A 25,683-nucleotide genomic window follows, 5' to 3' on the forward strand; every position below is an offset into this window, starting at 1 on the left:
CATTTTTTTTTTTTTACTCTTTCTGCTCTACATCCCTTTCCTGAGGCAGTGGGGGGATGGGGCTGGGGGATGGGATAGCCTAGAACCAAAAGGTTAAAAGAAATACATAAAACACACACACACACAAGTTAATTTCGAAAATGTTATCCCACTCCTTTGAACATGTCACCAAGCAGTACCTTTTGTCGATCCTACAAAGCCCAGCTTACCAAACTCATTTTTGCTGCTCAGGGAGCAACCAAAGAGAAGCAAAGACCATGCCCCAGGCTGCACAGCTGGAAGGTAGCAGAGGTGGGACTTGAACTCAAGGCTTTCTAACTCCAGAGCCCATCCTCTTGCTCATAATAGAGAACATTTCCCATTTGCCCTATGTTCTCTTCTAAGTGCTTTAGTATGTATTATATCATTTATACGTCACCAGTAACTTATAAGACTGTCCTTTTGTTACCTTACAGATGAGGAAGCTGAGGTATCACTTGCCCAAGGTCACCCTGCTAGGAAGTAGGAGAGCTGGGCTCGAGCCCAGTCTAATAACCACCGCACAGCCCTGCTCCCCCAACCCCTGAACCAACAGGCCACGTGCCTCTCTCTAACAACTGTGTCACATGTCACAGGGAGCCCGAGAGCCCGAGGAGGCCCCCGAGGGCAATGGCAGTGGGTTGAGGACGCAGCGGGAGAGGAACCTCTTGAAGCCATTTGATATTAAAGGAAAGGAGGGGGAAGGGGCGGTGTTTCCAGGCCGAGGGTGTGGTGAGCACGTTCACAGCTTAGACGGAAGTTACACTGTCAAGGTGAGGATGCAGAAGAGGAGATGGTTGAGGAGAGGGACCAGAGCAGGGTGGGATGAAGGCAGGACCACCCGGAGGCCCTTGGCAGCTAAGAGAAGTCTTGAAGGTCCCATCTACGAGCTTCTCCCTGCCTGGGAAGTCCAGGTCCTGGCAGGGAGCTGAAGGCACATTCACAGGGGTGTGGAGTGATGGAGGGGAGTTTCCTGAAGGGACTCCATAGGGAGTGGGCAGGGCTCAGAGAAACCACAAAGGATAGTGCAGGGCCCAGAGCTAGTATGGGTGAGGACTGTTCCCACCCCCAGAGCTGAGGGGTGAGGGGCAGGGGCATTTCCTGGGACCCGGAGACCCCGTGGGCTGGGTAGAGTCCTCTGAGGGAAGCTGTGTGGCCCCACAGAAAGGAAGCCAGGGGAGTAAGTACCCCAAGCTCTCTCCTCCCTGCTGTGATCTCTAACCCCCCCATTGGCCAAACCCAACCAGAAACCAGAGGCAAGGAGCCCATCAGCCCATAGATATAGCTGCACAGGTGGGTCTGCTGGGCAGAGGGCGCCGTAGAAAGGGATGGAGGAGGGTCTGGAGAAGCAGACGGAGAATGCAGGCAGGTGCAGGAGGTGAAGACCTAGGAGGCTGTTGTCAAAGTAGAATGAAAAGCCTAAGACCAGGGACCTGCTGGCTGGGGCGCCCAGAGGGCACTGGGACAGTCTCAGGACAGAAGTGTGAGGGTGGCAGGAGGGTTTGGGGGCCAGGATGGACTTGAAGGAGGTGGTGAGCTCGAGCAGGGCCCAGGCTGGGTGAGCGTAGGGCATTACGCATAGGGAGGGGACGGGGAGCAAAGGCTACGTGACTCAAGGAGAGGACGAGACAGAGGATAAGGAAGGCTGGGAGCGGGAAGTTATGGTCTGAGATGGGGCTTCCCAGTTCCAGGTGATGCAAGGTTGAAACCTAGCTCCAAAGGACGGTTCCAGGTACACGTCGAACCTCAGCGACAACGTCAGCGAACCTCAGGGCAACGTCATAACTAAGTCAGCTTCCCGAGGAGGCTTCCTCAAAGCACAAGAGTCATCAGAGCAGATGGTCATTGTTAATAGATGTTTAAACGTCTCAATATTTTATGGACTCACTATATACTTTTTAAACATTTAAAATGCAGGAGCCTTTAAAAAATGCACTTGTTTTCTATATTAGGTCCTGCCTGTCTCCTCTCTCATTATTAAATCACTCTCTACTCTGAAAATCACAGGGTACAAATCAAAGGTACAAGTTTTGGAATTAGACTTGGGTTCAAACCCTGACATTGCCCTGTGCCAGCATCCTGATGTTGAGTGAGTCCCTTCATCTTAGCCATTTTTTAAATCGTGGTAAAATACCTATAAATTTTACCGTCTTAACCACTTTTAAGTGTACAGATCAGTAGTTGTAAGTTATTCACATTGTTGTGCAACCAGCCTCAGAATTTTTCATCTTGCAAAACTGAAACTGTACCCATTAAACAACAACTCCCCGTTTCCCCCTTCCCCAGCCCCTGGCAACCCCTATTCTATTTTATTTCTATGAGCTTGACTACTCTATGTACCTCACATAAGTGGAATCATACAAAATTTGCCTTTCTGTGACACTTATTTCACATCATGTCCTCACGGTTCATCCATGTTGTAGCATGTGTCAGAATTTCCTTCCTCCTACACTGAATAATATTCCACTGTATGGATGGAGCACATTTTGCTTATCCAATCATCAGTCAGTGGGCACTTGGGTGGCTTCTACCTTTTGGCAATTGTGAATAATGCTACTATAAACACGAGTGTACAAATATCTCTTTAAGTTCCTGCTTTCAATTCTTTGGGGTATATACCCAGAAGTGGACTTGCTGGATCATATGATAATTTTATTCTAAATTGTTTGAGAAGCCGCTCTACTGTTTTTCCTATCAGCTGCATCATTTTATATTCTCAGCGGTGCATAAGTGTTCCCCTACTCTACATCCTTGCCAACACTTGTTATTTTCTGTTGCTGTTTGTTTGTTTTTGATAGTAGCCATCCTAATGGGTATGAGGTGGTATCTCACTGTGGTTTTGATTTGCATTTCCCTAATGACTAGTAATGTTGAGCATCTTTTTATATGCTTGTTGGACATTTGTATATCTTCTTTGGAGAAATGTCTATTCCAGTTCTTTGCCCATATTTGATCAGGTTATTTGGGGGTTTTTTTCTTGTTGTTGTTGTTGAGTTATAGTTCTCTATATATTCTTCATATTAACCCTTTTTCAGATTTGTGATTTGCAACTATTTTCTCCCATTCTCTAGATGGCCTTTCACCCTGTTTATTGTGTCCTTTGATTCACAGAAGTTTTAAATTTTGACATAGTTGAATTTATCTATTTTTACTTTTGCTGCCTATGCTTTTGGTATCATATCCAAAAAAGCATTGCCAAATCCAGTGTCATAAAGCTTTCCTCCTGTGTTTTCCTCTAAAAGTTTTATAGTTTTAGACTCTGTTTAAGTCTTTGATCCACTTTGAGTTAATTTTTATACATGGTGTAAGGTAAGAGTTCAACTTAATTCTTTTGCAGTCTTTCCCGGCATCATTTGTTGAAAATACTGTTCTTTCCCCATTGAATAATCTTGGCACCCTTGTCAAAAGTCATTGGACCATATATGCAAAGTTTTATTTCTGTGCTCTCTATTCTATTCTATTGGCCTATGTGCCTGACCTTATGTCAGTATCACACAGTTTTGATTGCTGTAACTTTGTATGCAGTAAGTTTTGAAATCAGGAAGTGTGAGACCTCCAGCTTTGCTTTTCTTTTTCAAGATTCTTTTGGCTATTTGGGGTCCACTGAGATTCCATATGAATTTTAGGATGGATTTTTCTATTTCTGCCAAAACTGCTGTTGGGATTTTGAATCTGTAGATCCTGCTGTGTAGTAATGACATCTTCACAATATTAAGTCTTCCAACCCATGAATACAGGGTGTCTTTCCATTTATTTGTGTTTTTAATTTCTTTCAGCAGCACTTTGTAGTTTTCAGTGTACACATCTTTTACCACCTTGGTTAAATTTATCCCAAAGTATGTTATTCTTTTTGATGCTATCATAAATGAAATTATTTTCTTAACTTCCTTTTCAGATTGTTCATTGAGAGCATATAGAAACACAACTGATGTTTGTTGTTGATTTTGTATCCTACGATTTTGCTTCTGAATGTTGTTTATTAGTTCTAAGAGGATTGTGGTTTTTCATGGACTCTTTAGGATTTTGTACATGTAAGATCATGTTGCCTGTGAACAGAGATAATTTTACTTCTTCCTTTTGAATTTGGATGCCTTTATTTCTTTTTCTTGTCTAATTGCTCTGGCTAGGACTTCCAATACTTTGTTGAATAGAAGTGACAAAAGCAGGTATCCTTATCTTCTTCTTGATCTTAGAGGAAAGGCTTTCAGTCTTTCACCTTTGAGTATGATGCTACCTGTGGGCTTTTCATGTTTGACCTTTATTATGTTGAGGTAATCTCCCTCTATTCCCTGTTTGTTGAGTGCTTTTATCATGAAAGAGTGTTGCATTTTGTCAAATGCTTTTTGTACATCCATCGAGATGATCATTTTTTTCCTTCTTTCTGTTAATGTGATGTATTACGTGGATTAATTTTCATATGTTGAACCATCAAGTGTGCATTCCAAGAATAAATGCCACTTGGTCATAGTGTATGCTCCTTTTAATGTGCTGTTGAATTCAGTTTCCTCCTATTTTGTTGAGGATTGTGGTATCAGTGTTCATAAGAGATATTGGTCTGTAGTTTTCTTGTAGTGTCTTTGTCTGGGTTTGGTATCAAGGTAATGCTGTCCTCTCACTTCACCTTTTGAGTCTCAGCTTCTTCATCTCTAAGATGGAGATAATAATAGAGTCCCTGTTTAGGGCTGTCATGCAGATTAAATGATAAAAATGCACACAAAATGCTTCAGCAGGGCCCAGTTCACAGGAAGCCCTCAAAATATGTTAGAGGATGATAAGGATTATAATAATAATAATAATTAATAAATAACAGTTCATCTCATAGTTGGACAGCTCAGTAGGCTGGGGCTTATAGAGTCAGTCTGTATTAGCAGCAGGGCGTCTGTCCAGTAGTAGCATTTAGCAATTTTCCAAGGAAAGGGAACGAGTGATATTATAGGGCCGAACTAGGAAGCTGTCTCCTGGCCTAACATGTGGTAGAGGCTCAACCAATTTTGTGGAGTCATTTAAAACTTCCTGCTTGCTTTGATTTCTTAATAATGGCTTGACAGATTTTGAGGAACTGAAAGTAGTGAAGCCTGGGAAGGGACAAACAAAATGTAACACACAGAATTTCTCTCATTCATGGGTTATCAAAGGTTCAAAGGACACAGAGATCAATGGCAATGGTGATGAAGATGATGTGGGTGACATTTTCCAAAGAACTAATGTGTTTTCATTTTTTTTAATACTTTATTTTTTTGAACAGTTTTAGGTTTACAGGAAATTGAGCAGAGAATACAGAGAGTTCCCATATATCCACCCCTCCAATACACACTGTTTCCCCTATTATTAACATCATGCATTAGTGTGGTACATTTGTTACAACTGATGAACCAATATTGATGTGCTATTATTAACTAAGTCCATAGTTTACATTAGGGTTCACTCTTTGCATTGTACGTTCTTTTGTTTTGACAAATGTATAGTGACAAGTATCCACCATTACAGTATCATAAAAAATATTTTCACTGCCCTGAAATCCCCTGTGCCCCTCCTCTTCATCCTGAGCCCCAGAGCCCCTGTGCCCCTGGCAAGCACTGATCTTTTACTCTCCTTATAGTTTTACATTTTCCAGAATTTCATACAGTTGGAATCATACAGTATGTAACCTTTTCAGACTAGGTTCTTTCACTAAGCAATATGCATTTAAGATGCCTCCATGTCTTTTTTGTTATTTGATAACTCATTTATTTTTATCACTAATATTTCATTGTGTGGATGTACCACAATTTTTTATCCATTTACCTTTTAAAGGACATTTGTTTGCTTCCAGCTTTTGGCAGTTATGAAGAAAAGTGCTGTAAGCATGTATCCAAAATACATGAGTCTTCATGGATATAGAGAACAGACTGTGGTTGCCAAGGGGGAGGGGGTTGAGGGAGAGATGGAGTGGGGGGTTGAGGTTAGCAGATGTGAGCTGTTACATCCAGGATGGAGAAACAACAAGGTCCTACTGTATAGCACAGGGAACTATATTCAATATCCTGTGATAAAGCATAATGGAAAAGAATATTTTTAAAAGAATGTATATATATGTATAACTGAATCACTTTGCTGTACAGCAGAAATTAATACAACATTGTAAATCAACTACACTTCAATAAAATAAATAAATAAAATTAATGAGTCTTAAAAGTCAACAATAAGAAACCAAACAACCCAACTTAAAAATGGGCAAAAGAGCTCAACAGACACCTCACCAAAGAAAATCTACAGATGTCAAATAAGCATATGAAAAGATGTTAAACATCATACATCGTTAAGGAATATCAAATAAACATGAAATATCTCTTCATTTCTTTAGACTACTTTGATTTCTTTCATCAACATTTTGTAGTTTTCTTCATATACCACTTCATATAGCTAAGTATTTTGTTAGATTTATTCCTAAGTACTTCATTTTTTTTTTGGTGCTAATGTAAATGGTGTTGGTTTTTAATTTCAAATTCCACTTGTTCATTGTTGGTATATAGGAAAGCAATTGACTTTTGTATATTAATCATGTATCCTGCAACCTGGGTATAATTGCTCATTAGTTCCAGGAGGGCTTTTTGTCAGTTCTTTGGGATTTTCTGCATCGACAATCATGCCATCTGCAAAATGGGCAAAAGATCTGAACAAACACCTCACCAAAGAAGATTTTTTTTCCTTCCCAATCTGTCTTTTATTCTCTTTTCTTGCCTTGTTGCATTAGCTAAGACATACAGTACAATGTTGAAAATGCGTGGTGAAAGGAGACATCTTCACCTTATTCCTGATCTTAATTGGAAAGTTTCTAGTTTCTCACCATTAAATATGACGTTAGCTTTAGGGTTTTTATAGATGTACTTTATCAGGTTGAGGAAGTTCCCCTCCATCCCTAATTTGCCAAGAGTTGTTGTGGTGGTTTGGTGGTTTGTTAGTTTATCATGGATGGGTGTGTAATTTTGTCACATGTTCTTTTTGCATCTGCTGTTATGATAATGCGATTTCTCTTCTCTGCGCTGTTGATGTGATGGATTGCATTAACTGATTTCCAAATGTTGAACCAGCCTTGCATACCTGGAATAAATCCCACTTGACTGTGGTGTAGAACTCTTTTTATACATCACTGGATTCAATTTGCTAATATTTTGTTGAGGATTTTGCATCTATGTTCATGAGAGGTATTGGTCTGCAATTTTCCTGTTTTGCAATATCTTTATCTGGTTTTGCTATTAGAATAAGCTTGGCCTCACAGAATGAGCTGGGAAGTGTTCTCTCTTCTTCTATTTTCTGGAAGAGATTATTGAGAACTGGTATCATTCTTTCCTTAATGTTTGATAGAATTTACCAGTGAACCCATCCAGGCCTGGTGCTTTCCATTTTGGAAGGTTATTCATTATTGATTCAAATTCTTTACTAGATATGAGTCTATTCAGAGTATTTATTTCTCCTTGTGTGACTTTCAGTAGATTGTGTCTTTCAAGGAAATGGTCCACTTCATTAAGTTATAAAATCTGTGGGCATAGAATTATTCATAATATTCCTTTATTATCCCTTCAGTGTCCATGAGATCAGTAGTGATGCCATCGCTTTCATTTCTGATTTGAGTAATTTGTATCTTCTCTCTTTTTTTCTTGGTTATCCTGCTAGAGGTTTGTCAATTTTATTGATCTTTACCAAAAAAAGACCAAACAGCTCTTTATTTTGCTGACTTTTCTCTCTTGTTTTCCTGCTTTTTATTTCATTCATTGCTTCTTTTCTTCTGCTTGTGGTAGGCTTATATTGCTCTTCTTTCTCTAGTTTCATAAGGTGGAAGCTTAGATCTTTTCAAATGTATGCCTTCAATGCCATAAACTTCCCTCCAAGCACTGCTTTCACTGCATCTTGCAAATTTTCATAGGTTGTATTTTCATTTTCATTCAGCTCAAGATAAATTTTTATTTCCCATGAGACTTCCTCCTTGACCCATCTGTTGCTTAGAGGTGTGTTGTTTAATCTCCAAATATTTGGGGATTTTCCAGCTGTCTTTCTGGTATTGGTTTCTAGCCTAATTCCATTGTGTTCTGAAAACGTACTTGGCATAATTTCTATTCTTTCACATTTGTTGAGGTATATTTCGTGGCCTGGAATGTGGTCTGCTTGGTGAATGTTCCATGGGAGCTTGAGCAGGATGTGTGTTTTGTTGCTGTGGGATGAAGCTGTGTGGTTGCCAGTTAGATCCAGATGATGGTAGTGCTATTCAGTTCAACTTCATTCTTACTAATTTTCTGCCTGGTGGGTCTGCCCGTCACTGACAGAGGACTGTTGAGGTCTCCAGCTACCATGATGGATTCATCTGCTTCTCCTTGCAGTTCTATCAGTTTTTGCCTTCCATACGTTGATGCTCTATTGTTGGGTACATACAATGAAGGACTGTTATGTCTGCTTGGAGAATCGACCCCTTTATCACTCTGTATCGCCTCTCTTTATCCCTGATAACTTTCCTTCCTCTGAAGTTGGCTCTGCCTGAAATTAATAGAGCTACTCCTGCTTTCTTCTTGTGTTTCAGTATTTTAAGTGCCAAAGTGTTTGGTAGGAATTTGAAAAGTGGGTAAAGGCACAGTCATTTGAATCAGGCAAACCTGGGAACAAGCCAAGCGAGTCAAAGTGGCTGACTGTGGGCACACTTAATCGTTCTAAGCCTCAGTTTCCTCATCTAAAAAATGAGTAACTATTGGACCTACTGTACAGCACAGGGAACTATATTCAATATCTTGCAGTAACCTGTGATAGAAAAGAATCTGAAAAAGAATAGATATTATATATATCTATAACTGAATTACTTTGCTGTACACCTGAAACTAACACAACATTGTTAATCAACTAGACTTCAATCAAAAATTAAATTTTTTTTTAATGAGGAAGTATCCCTTTGAATTATTGTGAAGATGAAACGGTATAATGCAGTAAAGCACTTAGCAAATTTCCTGGCATTTGTGTAATTACACATAATGTGTCATTAATATATTCTACTAATATATGCAGTTATATTATTATCTATTCATATACTATAAGCTATTATTAATATAAGCTATTGGTTAAAATTATATTGTGGGACATTAGTATAGATTTCTAAGTCCAAGTACTCTCTATGAAAGTTGGATGAGGCACTCTGAGAAGAGTGACTTAGAAAATAGTTGCAAAGTCTCAGGCTGGAGTGGATGGCTCATAGGCAGTGTCCTGAGGAGACAGAAGACTTCGCACGTGCCCTGCAGCCCATAGTCCAGGGCGCCGGGGCCAGGGGGGATGTGATATTTCCTCCTTGGTGCCGAGGTTTGCTCATTCTTCTTATTAAAGTGGTTACACAGGAGGTTTCTGACCCCACTGACAATTCACTGTCTGGGGTCTCTCTCTTTTGGGGGAAATGTGGTCACACCAGGGCCCCTATTGAAAAATAGATCATCTTTGGTTAGATAAATTCTGTTTAGCTTTAAGAAGCAACAGTAATAATTAACCACATGGGAAAAACCTTCATTGTACACCAAGGCTTTTAAAAGGTAGTTATAAAACTATGTTTTGTGGTGTGAGCTCAATTGTGTTTAAACTTTTTAAAAAGATTGTAAGCATAGAGAAAAGACTGGAAGGATGTGAACCATCGTGTTCTCAGTGCCTGCCTCTGGGGGATGGGAGTCTAAGTGATTTTAATGTCTTCTTTGTGTTTTTCTCTACTTCTCATTTTCTGCATTATTACAAAAAACATGTTATTTTAAAAATGAATAGAACAAACAAATGAAAACAACAATTATTACAAAACCTCCCCTTAACTTTAACACTTGCAGTAAATGTACAGTTGTCACTTGCCAACTGACCTTTCTGGTTTGTGTTGGGCCATTTCTGCTGTCTTGCCACGCGGGACAACCAAAAGGATACTTGCATGGGATCAGAGAACTATCAAGTGGCCAATTCCTGGCCAATTCCCCCCGAGTTCCCTCTTGCCTCTGTGTTGCCTGACGCCCTACCCCAAAACTGGGCATCTATTCTGGGTCTGCTGTCAGGGACTGGTGACCCTCCACTCACTAGCTGAGTGGCCTTAGGCAAGTCACTTAACCTCTCTGACCCTCAGCATCCTCCTCTTAAAATGAGGATTGCAGTGACCGTCCAGCCAGATGAAGTGGTGAGCACATTGGGGCCCCCAGTGTCAGTGGCACTAGTTATTCCTTGTTATTCCTGTTATTCCTGGCTCTGACTGTCCCCCTTCTGCATTTCAGTCTGCAGACGTCGACAACCATCACGCACTCATTGAATATAATGAGGCCGAAAGCAGCTTTGTTCTCCACGACTTCAATTCCTGCAACGGCACGTTCGTCAATGAGCGCCACATTCAGAACGTGGCTGTGAAGCTCGTACCCGGAGACATCCTGAGGTTTGGGTCCGGAGGGCTGACCTACGAACTGGTCATCGAAAACCCAGCCTCGGTGAGTCCAGGCCCCTGCGGGGTGGGGGGGAGGTCGGGGTGCAGAAGTGCCGTGTTGTGTCACCTTCCGTGCAGCCTAGGGCTCGGGTACGGCCACAGGTGGAGTTCGTCTGGAGCGCATCACTCTTGCTTTCGCGATTCTGCGAAGTTCAGCCCCATCGCGTGGGTGCCCGGGGAGAGTGAGTCCTCGCGCCCTCTTCTGGGCATTTCATGGAATTACATGCAAGGGTTGCCTAGCGAGCAGCCCGGAGCGAGAGCGTTTTCCTGAAAAGTGAAGCTTGGCAAGGGGAGGTGGAAAGCAGGTGTGTGCTTTTGAAGATGCAGAGATGGATGCTTCCTTTTTAGGCAGATCAGTGCTCTGCAACTTCCTAGCTTTGCGACCTCGGCCAGGCTTCTCTGCGTGCCTGGGTGTGGGTCTTCTCAGCGGTGCAGGGCGTTGAGACAGTATCTATGTATAAAAAGTCAAAGTCTCTGGCCAGAGTAGACGCTCAAGGCCTGCCAGCTGTTATTACACCGGATCAGAAATGTTCCCGGGATCAGGACCTAAAGTATGGCCCCAGGTTAAGCGGAACGTAAGCCAAAATTCGCCCAGCAAAGCTCAGTCACAAGAAGTATCTGGTTCAGTAGGGAGGCAGGATGGGGACTGGTTAGCAACACAGACCTGGGTCAGAACCCCAGCTCTGCCACTGGCCTACTCGGTGCGCTCTTGCACAAGCCATTGGACCCCTCGGAACCTCGGTTTCCTCATCTACAAAATGGGGCCAACGACAGCAATGACCTTGCAGGCTTATCTCGAGGGCTAAATGAGATGGTTATCATTGTAAAACTCCCAGAATAATGCCCATTCGTGGTGAGCACAAAATGAATACCTGTCGTGTGTGTCCCAGAGAGACGGTGTGTTAACCTCACTCCCCAGCACCAAGAACCCTGCATGGACTGAGACTTCTGAGGCTTAAAGTCCTTTCTGGGACGAGGCTGGGTATAAATAAATAAAGTTTAGAGAATTTAGACAGAATCCTGGGTGTGGGTCCCCTAGGCAGCCCTAAATACTCACTCAGAGAAGATCAGCACCATCCCTCAGTCTGCAGGGCTCGTGACTCTGCATCCACCACGTTTGGCTTTGAAAATCTGGGGCAGTTTTCTCCTGCTGCTTCTCAGCCCCCTTTTCCTCCTTGGACCAACATTAGTGTGTGCTCACCTGTGGGATGCACTGGGATCCACTGGCCGCCCTGAGGAGGGGCTCCTGACATAGAAGGTGTTGACCTGATCAGGGGTTCTCAACATGGGTTCTAAGGATCCCCCTCGTCAGAAGCACGTGGGGAGCAGACCCACAGTGCAGATCTGGGCTTCACCCCAGGCCTGAGGACTCATACTTAGGATTCCCAGAAGAAATACAGGACACCCAGTGAAATCTGAATTCCAGAGAAGCAACAAATAATTGTTATGTACAGGTGTGGCCCAACTATTGCAAGGAACCACTTATGCTAAAAAAATTATTTGGTGTTTATCTGAAATTCAGATTTAACGGACACCCTATTGTTTATTATATATTGATTTATTCATTTCTTTACTTATGCGAAATCTGGCAACCATACACATCCTCCCTGGGAGTAGGGCCTGGGAATATGCATTCTCACAAGCTCCCTGATGATTCTGATGCACCGCCAATAGGAGGGAAACCGAAATTTAGAATCATTTGTATGGAACACTTACAGAATTTTTTAGGGATCAAAGAAAAGGGGATTTCACACTCCCAAGCCTGAAAATCCAAGTTCAGGAAGTTTGATTCAATGTGCCCCAACATGTCTGATTCCAAGAATTTTTCAGGAATGTTCAGTAAATTTACAGGTTCCCAGGCCCCCTCCCTGGGAAATTCTGACTTTGTGGCTTGCCTGTGGGGAGAAGAATAGGGGAGCAGCAAATAATATCTGCATTTTTTTCTATTTTTTTCCTACAAAGATATTTATTGAAATATTATTGATAGGGGCATAAAATTTGAAACCTAAATTTCCATCCAAAGGAGGCATTGTTTAATTAATTATATTGTTTAATATATTATAAGGAGTTTAATATATTATAAGGAGTTCGTTTATATATGGAATACTGTTCTGCCTTTTTAAAACACAGCTTTCTTGAGATATAATTGACATGTCATAAACGGCACATGTTTAAAGTCTGTAAGTGGATGGGCTTTGACATATGGGTACCCCTGTGAAACCATAGCCACAATCAAGACAGTGAACAGCTCCTTCATCCTCCAAAGTTTCCTTTGGATCACAGCATGTGTTTGTTTGCTTGCTTGCTCTTAAGAGATTCACTGAAATACAATTTACATAACAGAAACTTCACCCATTTGAAGTGTCCAATTCAATCAATTTGAATACTGATGGAGTTGTGCAGCCATCACCACAACCTGCTTTCAGAACATTTTCCTCCATTTCTATCACCCCAAACCTCGGAGAAACCTTGGAGGTATTTCATTTTGGGGTTTGTTTTTAACTTTTAATTTTCAAAATTATGCTAAAATACACATAAAATTTACCATCTTAACCATGTTTCAGTGTACAGTTCACAGTGGCATTAAATCTATTCACACTGTTGTGCAGTCATCACCCCCATCCATTTTCAGAACTTTGTTCATCTTCCCAAACTGAAACTCTAAGCCCATCACATCAAACCCCCTGCTTCCTTCCTCCCCTCCCACCATGCTGTGTCTGTGAACTGGACTATTCTAGGTTCCTCATATAAATGGAATCTTACATTGTTTGTCCTTTTGCGATCATCTTATTTCACTTAGTATGATATCCTCATGGTTCATTCCAGTTGAATATTTCATTGTATGGATTCACCACATTTTGTTTATCTGCTCATCCATCCATGGCCACTTGGGTTGCTTCCACTTTTTGGCCATTTTGAGTAAGTTTGTTATGAACACGGGTGTACAACTATGGAATGGGGACTTTATTTTACAAGGTGCTTCTTATATAATTGTGGGAAACAGTGATGACGACCTCTAACCTTTAGTAGATAAGACGGAAGAAGATGTTTTGTAAGAAGAGAAACCAGGAGAGCAGCAGGAGGAATCACTGACGTGAACAGCACTATGCTAAGCAATTCACATGCTCTCCCTTATTTCACGCTCACAGCAACCTATGAGATGGGTTCTCCCATGATCCCCATTTTACAGACAAGGAATCCGAAACTCAGAGAGGTTAAGTAATTTCCCCAGGGCCACACAGCTAGTCAGTGCAAATTAAACACTATCCCCACTTGTGGAAAAAGGAGGGGAGAAAACCATTTAGTCTGATGCTAGCTGGAGCAGTAGCCTTGACTGGTTTTCACACCGAGGAAAGCATACTCTCACGGTCACTCGAATATGCACGGATTTTTTCAATTCTTATTCCTACACGCACTTGCACCTTGCTTCATTCCTCGGTTGACTGCAGGCAACTGCACAAGTGTTGCCCTGGCCTGTGCCCAGGGCACTTTGCAGGACTCTCCCCAACCCCATCTTCTCAAAAGTGCTCTCTGCCAGGGCATCCCCAGCTTGAGAAGCTTCCAGCCATGATACTCATATTAATGGAGGGGTCCTTTGCAGCGTCCGTGTGAGGGCAGCCTGTGGACTGACTGACACCTTCCTACAAATTCCACTTCCTGATGACTCCAACCTGCTGGCTGTTTAAATGAAGAGAAAGGAAGAGGGGGAAAAGGGAGAGGTATTGAAGAGCATCTCTCATCAAATATTTTGAAGCCCAGTTTTCCTAAAAAATTCGTGGCCGTCTTGCTTCCGGCATATTCTTGTTTCCAATTGATTTTGGGGTCCCTGGTGAGGGCGTTGTGTTTCCTCCTTGGATGGAGTTTCCACGGAGGACTGCCCTGATATCATACAGATTAAGTATGATGAGAACTGTTCTTCTCCCGACAAAGAGTTCCCAAATGGAAGCATTTAGTTCAGGTTTTGTGGTGACCCTCACCAATAGAGGAAGCTGTGTCAGCATTTTATTGGGGGAGGGGGGTGAGGTGCGTGGCGGTTAGGAATCCAGATGTGTTTGCAGATGTCACAGTGGTTAGAGCACGTGCCCTGAGGTCAGGCTGACTCCAGCGCCGTCCCAGCCCTGCTCTTGACCGGCTTTTATACTGGACGTGCAAAAATCTTCTACCTCTCAGAGCCTCGGTCCTCACTCCTGTAACAATAGTTCCTACCACCTTGAGTGACTGTGGTATTAAGTGGGCAAAGTGCGTAAATTGCTTAGTCCAGCGTCTGGCACCTAATAAGCACATGATAACCCTCAGCTTTAAAGTCAAGCAAACCAGCATGGAGCAGCCAAGATGCCTCCTTTGTAAGTGTCCTTTTGGACAGGGAAACCTCCAAAGACCTGCCCACGCTAGCAGATAAATACATTTGCAGATAAATTACCCATAGAATAACATACAAGATGGAAAAATATAAAGAAAAACTCTTGTTTGACAAAGTGCCTTGGCAGGCCGGTTGTGCCCAGGACCATCCTTTTTTTTTTTTTTTTTTTTTTTTTTTTTTTTTTTTGCGGTCGCGGGCCTCTCACTGTTGTGGCCTCTCCCTTTGCAGAGCACAGGCTCTGGACGTGCAGGCTCAGAGGCCAAGGCTCAGAGGCCCAGCAGCTCCGCGGCATGTGGGATCTTCCCGGACCGGGGCACAAACCCGTGTCCCCTGCATCGGCAGGCGGACTCTCAACCACTGCCCCACCAGGGAAGCCCCCAGGACCATACTTTGTAAATTATAGCTCTCTCATCAAAGTATTACCTAGGGCTGCCATATTGCACAACTCCAGGGTCACCATTCACAACGTAGTCCATGTGGATGGTGCCCACTGAAGCTGTGCAGGACATAACCCGCAGGGCCATCTGCAATGCCCTGAAGCAACCGTTGATTAATCCCATAGAGTCTTGGCACCAGGCGTGGGAAATTGAAGTCCCAGAGTCAGGTGTGCTGCCGTGTTGTGGGTTTTGTTGGTTGTTGCCTTTACTCGTGCTTTCTGAGCTCTGGGAAAGGAGGTGTGGAAACAAGCTGTGCTAGTCACAGTGGCGCCGTTCTTACAAGGCAGCTGAGTAAGGAAACCCACGTCACCCATATGTATCCATCATGTCTTTCTCTGTTCTGAAATACGGCAAAACGGATGGAAATGGCCAGAATGAAAAAGGAAGCCAGGCGCCACAAATGACGTGCCGAGTTGTTCCATGAGGGGGTTGACAGCTCCTTGGCGGCAGCCCCCATCCCCATGACTGCCTGTGTCTGGCCTTCCCTGTAGCCTGCTCTGCCCTGTTCCCAGTCCAGCCAGATTCTCCCACGTGGCTCCTGGATACTGTCTTCTGACCCTGCAATGTCATGACGTCCTGTCTTGCGAGAAGCGCGCCCTCTGTCGGCCAATATTCCTTGCTGCTTTAATGGGGAAGCTCTGCATGCAGAACACAGTCGAGAAAGCAAGGGCTTTGGAGTTAGATGGACCCAAGTTGAAATGCCAGCTGCAACTGACTTTACCTTTCTGAGCTTCAATTTCCAATTTCTGCCAAGGAGCTGCTCATTAATCCCAGGTCCCCTTTCCCCCTTCAGTTTTTTTTTATAGAGGTCCCTCGGACCACCCCTATCATGGCATAAACTGAGGCTCAGAGAGTTTCAGTGACTTCCCCAAGGTTAGGCATCAGTCCTATAGATCCAGAGACAGGATTTAAAGCCAGCTCTCCTGAGTCCCTTGGAGGCTTTTCCTAATAGCACGAAGCATCGTGGGGCCGTGAGAGCCCAGGCAGGTCCTTCACTGCCCAGCGGTTAAGGAAGGTCTTGCAATTCCCAGTCCAACCTGCAATTTCACACGCTGACAGGGGATGATTCATTATGTGGGTAAAAACGAAAGCCACTGATAATAGAAGAAAATGCATTTTCAGTTATCTGGCTTCCTTGCTTGTTTGGCTCCACTAACTTTTTTTATGGCTGCACCAATGCAGGATCTTAGTTCCTCAACCGGGGATCAAACCTGCACCCCCTGCATTGGAAGCGTGCAGTCTTAACCACTGGACGGCCAGGGAAGTCCCTGGCTCCACTAACTTTTTTTCTTTAATTATTTTATTTATTTTATTTATTTATTTTTGGCAGCGTTGGTTCTTCGTTGATGCGCGCAGGCTTTCTCTATCTGCGGCGAGCGGGGGCTACCCTTCGTTGCAGTGCGCGGGTTCCTCATTGTGGTGGCTTCTCTTGTTGTGGAGCATGGGCTCTAGGTGCGTGCGCTTCAGTAGTTGTGGTACGCGGGCTCAGTAGTTGTGGCTCGCGGGCTCTAGAGCACAGGCTCAGTAGTTGTGGCCCATGGGCTTAGTTGCTCCGCGGCATGTGGGATCTTCCTGAACCAGGGCTCGAATCTCTGTCCCCTGCATTGGCAGGCGGATTCTTAACCACTGCGCCCCCAGGGAAGTCCACCCACTAACTCTTTACCAGGGTTATGGCTGCCGTTCCTGGACAAATTCTGTTGCCCCCTTTCTTCTTCTTTTTTGACGATGATGATCATACCTGATGGCTAATGTTTTCTGCTCATTTATTATGGACCAGGAAGTGTTCCCAGCATTTCACGTGCACTATCTCACCCACTTCTCACAGACTAAGAAATGGCTGTTGGTATCCCTGTGTCTTACAGACAAGGCACAGAAATGACACACTCGTCAGGGTCACAGAGAAGGAGCAGAGCCAGGAGCCGGACCAGAGTCTGTGTGACGCCGGATCCCAAGGTCTTAACCCGAGGTCGGCACGTTATGGCCCAGGGCCAAGTGCGGGCCATCGCCTGCTTTTGTAAAGTTTCCTGGGAACACAGCCATCCCATTCATGTCAGTATTGCCTGTGTTGTCTGCTACAACGGCAGAGTAAGCTGGGCAGATCCTATGGCCCACAGGGCTGGAAATGCTTACTGTCTGGCTCTACAGAAAACGTTGACCAGCCTCTCTGCCTGTAACACTATGCAGTCCTGCCTCTTTCATTTGACTTGCTTTCTAAAAGAAGAACTTAAAATAGAGGGGGGAGCTGGGGAGAAAGAACTCACTCAGATTGAGCCTTACTGTGTGCCAGGAAATATGCTGGTTAATTGCTCAAGTTTACTGAGGAATAAGAAGAAACAGACAAGCTGGAAAAATAAATTTTGAACAGTCTTTTCAATACCTCTTTAAAAAAGAGCTGGAAATATGTGGTTCTAAATATACATACACATATATATGCATTTGCAAATATAGTAATAATATAATTACATTGACATGGATCTGATAAATATACTAGACATTAACATATTATATATACAACAGATGCATATTATAAATTTTACGTGTTTCTTCAACTGGAAAGTTTTCTTTTAAAACTGTGGACTGTTGGGAATTCCCTGGTGGTCCAGTGGTTAGGACTCAGTGCTCTCACTGCTGAGGACCTGGGTTCAGTTCCTGGTCAGGTAACTAAGATCCCACAAGTGCACGGCGAGTCCAAAAAACTAAATAAATAGAACTATGGAATGTCTTCCCTGAGTACCTTTTGAAGCAGATATTTGGGATTTGTAGTCTGAGGCCTGCTGTAGCTAGAGAACTATTTATCGGTCAAAGTTTCTCTAAGCAGCGTTTTACTGCTTGTCTTATGATTGGTTCCTTGGTCTTAAATCATTCTTCTCTGGAGATGCTGCTTTACTTTTATAAGTTTAAAGGTAAATTTGGTGCATGATGACAGTCTGGTGGGTTTTATTTGAGCATGTCATAACCTTTAAAACAACTTTCATTCTGAGTACATAGTGATGCTTATGCTAAAGTCTCAATAAGCATACTGTCCAGGAAATTTGATTGTTTGCAAGTGTCAGAAAACCAACTAAAACTAGCCTATGCAAAAAAAAAAAAAAAAAAAAAAACCCTTGGAACTGAAAAGGCCAAAAGCTGCAGCTTAGGGCCAGCTGGATCCAGGCGCCCAAATCATGGTCAGGAATCTCTTTCTTCCCTGTTAGCTTCACAATCTCAGACAGATTCTTGCCTCACCTGTAGGAAAGTGGCCACCAGCAGCCCCAGCACCCTACAAAGTAGCAGTTCCAGGGAAAGAGCCAGCATCTTCATTGACACTGGCTTGGATCACGTGGCTTCCCCTGAACCAATCACTGAGGCCAGGGGCCAGGAATGCTCTGATTGTCCAGGCCTGGGTTATGGTCTCACCCCTGGTGTGGAAGGCTCAGAGTTCTATGGACTCAGGATTGTCAGGGAAAGGGTGTCTTCCCTGCAAAAAAATTAAGGTGCCCATCCAGAAGATGGAAGAAATGGATGCAGGGGAGGCAAAAACAAAGATGTCCATGACATTAGGAAGCATTCTTATTGCCTAAGTGGAGCCTTCCGAACGGGATTTGCCACTAGGGATCTGGGGGGAGGAAAATGCTGAATAATCCACTTTTCCATTGGAAAAGTCCCAGGCCAGTCTCCAAGGAAGCAGAGTTGCTCATTTCTCTCCTGTGGTGAACAGGTGTGATGAGAAGCTCAGAGTCTGGGCCTTAGTTGTCCATCCCCAAGAAGGGTGGCATTTCCACATTCCTGGGACCTCTGAATAGGGCCCATTCTTGAGGAGGATGTGGCTTTACTGTACCAGGGGTTGAGGAGCCGGCAACTGAGTGAATGACTAGAGAGCATGGGGCCCTTCAGAACAAAACCTCTTTCTGGTCAAGCTTTGTCATCTCCTACCTGACCTTGTAGGATATCCTCTACCCTGTGCTCTTACAGGTCCTGTGGGGACTTACTGATGTGATGAGAAATCCTGAGGCTGGGTGTTTTATATTAAAGGCGATTTCCCGAGAACAGTGAAGTGGAGGGCACGGGGCAGCAGGCAGCGTCAGGCTCGGCCTCCGCAGCAAAAACTCACACACAAGGACCCCTGAGGCTGTGTTGTCACCAGATGTCTACAGGCGATGCAGATGACATCGGGGGAGGTGGAGACGGGAGCGCGGGCTGAACCCTTAGCATCCTGCTAAGACAGAACCCGGACCCGGCCAGGAACCGGGCCGCGTCCTGCTTCCTCTGGCAGACCACACCCTTTGTTACCAAACCAGAACCATGTTGCTCCTTCTCTTGACTTAGTTGATGATCATTCATTCATTCTTTCATTCATTCATTCCGTCTCTCTATCTGTCAAGACCGAATTGAAGCAGGCGAAGTCTAGGGGTAGCAAAAGCTATTTGCAAAAATCCGGCTGTTTTCTCATTAGATTCTATTTCCCATTTTATGGACTGACCAGGAAGCTGATTAGAACTTGAAAGGAAAGGAAAATCCGTAAGATTGAAGATTTACAAGAAAATGGGAAAATTAGATGGGCCAGATCTCCTTTAACACCGCTGGGAAAAACCCAAACGAATGGCTTTTCTGAACAGCTCAAATGGACTTAATTCTTTTAAGTTCCAAAACCCAAAAATAATGTATAACTTGGCGGTTCTGTGTTCTAAATGTATAACCCTGATTTCTCACACTGAAACCCCGTACATGATTTACCCTTTTCTTGGGGACATAGAAATATTACCCGTCTCTGAGTTACGGTGACATCCCGGGACTTGTTGAGATAAAGGCCATTTGTCCTGGCACCATGTAGCCCCCTCTCCTGGCTTCTGAGTTCTACTGGCCATGTTTTCTAGTCTCCATTCTGTCTTTCCAGGTCCATGGCTCCTCCATGCTGCGGTCAGTGTGCCTGCTCGCCACCATCACCCCTACCCCCCACCCCTTCTAGACCGTGGGAATTAAGCTCCACATCTATGTTTGTTAAATTCTTCTGTAAGGAAGCCGGTCTCTTCTCCCTCCTTTATGTATATACTCACTAATGTATCTATGTCAGTATGGACCCATGTATACTGATTTTACACTTTGAGTTATAATCCAATACTCATTAACTGGTTCATCACTCAAATTCTTCCAGCCTTGGCCACTGGAAGCTCTTTCAGATTGCTTGCTGTGTCCTTGAGCATCTCCCCACCTTTTTGTTTTGGGCACTTCCTTACTCTCTGCTGATACAAGATGCGCCAGGCTTAGCATGTATTTTCCCCATTCCAGCCCAGAATCAAAGTCCTTTTTATTTACACTCCGTTTGCCAACCGTTCAGCTGAGTCAGCGAACACCTACCATGAGTAGCATGCACTCTGCTGGGTGCCAGCACAGCCAGCGATTGGATGGTAAATATTTAATGACCAGCTCTCTGGAAAAAGTAAAGTTCATGCATGCATAGCATAAGGTTTACTGATATAAAGAATGTGTAGCACAGTCTTTCCATATAACAAGAAATACAGTACTCTTTCTTGTAAATTCTATATAGCCAGCTGACCCTCACAGAATGCTTTCATTGACTTTAGCTGAACTCTTGTATCCATAGCCAATTTCTCATTGCAGTTGATGAATGAGAGAGTTCCCAACCTGAGCACTGGTGGGTATTTTTGGGTACTTTGGATTTATGAACAATACAAGTGAAAAAAGAAAGACGTTAGAACTTCACATGTTCATCAGTGACATGAGTGACTTTGTTGCTGCATCAGATAATAATTTTCAAATACTGGAAGAACGTTTCCCCAATTTTTTTTTCTATTCATAACATAATGGCTAAGACACAACATGCTTTTGTATAATCTGCATTGTTAACATTTTCTCCATTACCGTCTTAAGTCTAGGCAATCAACAAAACAAACAAACAAACAAAATCAAGCTCTACATGAACCATCATTATTAAACCTCTTTATAAAAGTTTTTAAAAATCAAGCCCTCATTTATAACATTTCCTGATTTCTATGGTGTAATACGCCCTCCACGGTCAATTTCAAGCTCCCAATGACACATCCCGGAATACAGAGAAGGAAAGAGGGGTGTGGTAATACATTACTATGTAGCATTTCCAACAGAAACATATAGTAGAGTGAAATAACCTCAAGAGCATAGGTAATAATAAAATAGAGTAAAATAATTAGGAAAGGGTGAGTTTTAAGTTTGTATAACTTTTGTTTCTGATATAATTTAATGGTAAATTTATGTAAGTTAATTCTTATTAATGGCTGTGTTTATCAACCAGTTGGCAAAATTCCTGGACATTTAACAATCGGTTCTCTGGGCGGGTACCAGGTAGCCACAGCACTCCTGTGGTACAGCAGTAAACATACCACAGGTCTTCCCGGATGGAGGCTGGGGTCCTCTGAGCTGCTTCCAGGGCGTGACATGTACCAGATGAATAACACTTCCATAAGACAGTTGTCAGTGTTCCTAGAAAATCCCATTTCTAAGTAGCCCATGCGATGTCTTGTGGTTTTTCACACCATCTGATGTTCATTTCCTTGTTTTAACTTGGAAAATATCCTATCATTCACTAACCAATCATCTAAGATCTGTTTGTGATTATGGAAAACAGGTAATAAATCATGACTTCGAATAACCTAGAAGTCCTAAGAATACAGGTATTGGAGTCAAATAGTGTCACCACTTCCTGGCTGTGAGATGTTGGGCAAGTCATTTAACCTCTCTGAGCTTCAGTTTCTTAATCCACACAATGAGGGGTAAAATGCCTCCTCCAAGATTATTCTGGAGATCAGATGAGATGACACGCATTAAGTGCCCAGCACAGTCTGTGGCACATCTGTGGCTTCTCTACACAGTGGCTCATAGTCGTTGTATTGTCCAGAATTACTTACAAATGGCAGAGTGCATAAGAAGCTCTCCAAGGGCAAGGTCTAAGTTTCCACCTTCTCTGCAGGCTCCAGGGCTTCCTGGCAGAATTCATGTGTATTGTAGGCAATCGATGTGCAAACTACCTTGAATTTTTTTTAGGGTGTCCCATTCAACTTACACTCTTTACAGGGTTAGAAGCAGATATTGGAGAAATAACACAAAGAACAAGTAGATAATTTGAAAAAAAATGGATAGTGATTTCTTGAGTAAATCATTGACCTTTGTTTATTAAAGCTAATATAAATTCAGCCGTGGATGTGGTCATGGTTAATCCAGGTGGTTGACAACGTGCTATTTTTTTTTTTTTTTTTTTTGGTACGCGGGCCTCTCACTGTTGTGGCCTCTTCCATTGCGGAGCCCAGGCTCTGGACGCTCAGGCTCATCGGCCAGGTCTCACGGGACTAGCCGCTCTGCGGCATGTGGGATCTTCCCAGACTGGGACATGAACCTGTTTCCCCTGCATCGGTAGGCGGACTCTCAACCACTGCACCACCAGGGAAGCCCCAACCTGCTATTTTAAAGGTAGTATAGAAAAGAAATCAGGAGTATAACATATGCTACCTCAAAAACAAAACAAAAAACCCAACCATGGCAACATACCATATGGTCAGAGAACAGACACAAAGAAAGAGAAAAGGCATTAGCGTGTATTTTTAAACTAAAGTTTCTAAAAACAGACTTGAAGACTTCCCTGGTGACACAGTGGATAAGAATCCACCTGCCAGTGCAGGGGACACAGGTTCGAGCCCTGGTCTGGGAAGATCCCACATGTCACGCAGCAACTAAGCCCAGGCACCACAACTACTGAGCCTGTGCTCTAGAGGCCATGTGCCACAACTGCTGAGCCCATGTGCCCCAGCTACTGCAGCCCATGCGCCTAGAGCCCACACTCCGAAACAAGAGAAGCCACCACACGGAGAAGCCCGTGCACCACAACCAAGAGTAGCCCCCCGCTCGCCACAACTAAAGAAAGCCTGCAGGTAGCAACGAAAACCCAACACAGCCCAAAATAAATAGAATTAAATCTAAAATAAATAAATAATAAAAACAGACTTGTTGATAACTGACCTTGACCCCATGCTTCCTGTACAGCCCAGAGCTGGCTTTGAATGGGAGTCTTCTTCTTATGTTTGCTTTTCTCCCTGCCTGTTTCATTGTAGTTACCATCAGCAATTTCTGAGAAAACCTTGACCTTCCCTCTGATAAAGCAAGCCGGCAAACTAGAGAAAACCAACTTTAACCATCCAACTAAAGCTACCCTCAACCAACACGCTTCAGAGAATAAAAAAAACAAAAAACTTTATTTTTTAATTTTTATACCCGTAGAGCTTGGAGTCTCTGCTGCATTTATACATCTTTGGATCCTTCCCCCTAGAGGCCCTATTGTTCGAGCTCTGTGTGCTGCAAGCAACAGAAACCAGCTCTAGCCGGCCTCAGGGATGGAGCACTTCAGGGTAGCACCCCAGCCAAGGCTCAAAACCAGCTTCCTTATTTTCCCCACCATGTTCACAGCAGCATAGTTATAATAGCCAAGAGGTAGAAACTACCCAAGTGCCCATGACGCTTAATGGATAAACAAAATACACTCTAAACTGTATGATGGAATATTATTTAGCCTTAAAAATGAAAGAAGGGCTTCCCTGGTGGCGCAGTGGTTGAGAGTCCGCCTGCCGATGCAGGGAACACGGGTTCGTGCCCTGGTCTGGGAGGATCCCCCATGCCGCAGAGCGGCTGGGCCCGTGACCCAAGGCCGCTGAGCCTGCGCGTCCGGAGCCTGTGCTCCACAATGGGAGAGGCCACAGCAGTGAGAGGCCCTCCTCCCACAAAAAAAAAAGAAGGAAATTCTGACATGTTACAACATGGATGAACCTTGAGGGCATTGTGCTAAGTGAAATACGCCAGTCACAAAAAGACAAGTACCATGTGATTTCACTTATTTGAGGTACTTGGTACTTAGAGTAGTCCAATTCATAGAGACAGAATGTTGGTCACCACGGGCTGGGTGGCGGAGGGAATGGGGAGTTGTTGTCTAATGGTTAATAAAGTTTACGTTTTGCAAGATGAGAAAGTTCTGGAGATCCATCTCACAGAAATGTGAAAATACTTAACACCACTGAACTATTTACTTTAAAATGGCTAAGATGATAAATTTTATGTTGCAGGTTATTTACCACAATTTGAAAAATAAAGAAACAGCTTCCCTCTCTCCATGTCTGGGCTCCACTCCCTCATGCTGGCTGCATTCTGAAGTCCCACCAGGTCACTCCAGATCCTGGTGTCCAGCCAAGTCTTCTTGGGTCTCCTTGGCTCTGATTGGATCACTTGCCCCACCACTGAACCAATCAGTATGTCCAGGGAGTGTGATTGGTTGATTGCTTAGCCCCACCCACAGCAATGGGCCGACAGATAGGGAGGGAGATTCCTGGAATTTCCAGAAGAGCCGGGTGGGTTGCCGCCTGTCCACTACGGCAGTGAACCACTTGAGGCATGAGATATGAGCACTCCCTTTAGCAACCTGGCAATTAGTGGGCAGTGAGGCACATCTAGCTGAGTATCCCAGCACAAAAGGGAATTCCTCCACACTACCCGTGGTCTCTAGATTTGTTTTCTATCAGGCGGGGGGTAAAACATATTCAAATTTCCCCCTTCCCACGTTCAGCCCTTTCATTCGATAAATCTTTATTAAATCGATGAGGAAAGGTTGTAGGAATGATTGAGGCAAGACAGCCCCAGAGGAGAGGACGGGAAGGGATAGGATGGATGGAGAAGTGAGTGCAAGGCAGGAGCAGGACACCTCAGCTTCTGAAAGGAGAGAAAGGAAGAAAGCTTAGGTGGAGACCGAGGTGCCCACAGTGGAGAGAAATTCGAATCTTCACATAAGGTAACAGAGTTCTGGAACACTGCCAAGTCCGTTCCGGAAACAGGTTTCAACGGGGCCAGTGTCATCATAAATGCTGGGCCAGGTGTCGCCAGGCAGTTGGAGTTTGATTTTCCCCAACAGTGTTCTCCCTGACTCCAAAAAATCTTCAGGGGAATTCACCGGATTCTTGACTTGGCTGGGAAAGACTAGCTAAAGGACTGGTTTGGGAACCTGAGTGAGTGGAGAACCTTCCTCTTGAATACAATCCAGCTGGAGCTATAGGAAGTTCTGTCTGCCAGTGGTCCTATTTCGGAAGCATTCTGTCCTGTTTCTCATTATGTGTCTGCAGTCTGCAGAAAGAGAAACGTGACCCGCCACAGGCGGCAACCTTTGAACTTAGCTTCTTACTTGAAAAGTGTGTTTTTTTTCTGCCAAGCGACTGGGGGTGGGGGTGGGGCAGAGAAGGGAGAGAGAGACAGAGAGGGAAAGAGCTTTCCAGAACCCCAGTCCCACCACCCTCTCCACCACCACCTGAGCTTGGTGAAGTCCTTAACCTCTCTCCACCACCACCTGAGCTTGGTGAAGTCCTTAACCTCTCCAAGCCTCATTTGTAAGCTAGGAATAAGGAGAGCGCCTC

The 25,683-nt window shown here is 43.9% G+C and overlaps 1 pseudogene across 1 annotated transcript in view; it reads left to right on the forward strand.

The window, feature by feature from the left end:
- LOC309797487 (forkhead-associated domain-containing protein 1-like) overlaps positions 1-25,683 on the forward strand; it is a 156,658-nt pseudogene that overhangs the window by 9,055 nt on the left and 121,920 nt on the right. Inside the window, exon 2 of the transcript in view lies at positions 10,269-10,475. The product of the transcript in view is annotated as a forkhead-associated domain-containing protein 1-like (transcript). The remainder of the gene's footprint in view (positions 1-10,268; positions 10,476-25,683) is intronic.

The sequence above is a fragment of the Mesoplodon mirus genome (assembly GCF_964341445.2).
Source record: "Mesoplodon mirus genome assembly, contig: HAP1_SCAFFOLD_617, whole genome shotgun sequence".
In the NCBI taxonomy this organism is placed as follows: domain Eukaryota; kingdom Metazoa; phylum Chordata; class Mammalia; order Artiodactyla; family Ziphiidae; genus Mesoplodon; species Mesoplodon mirus.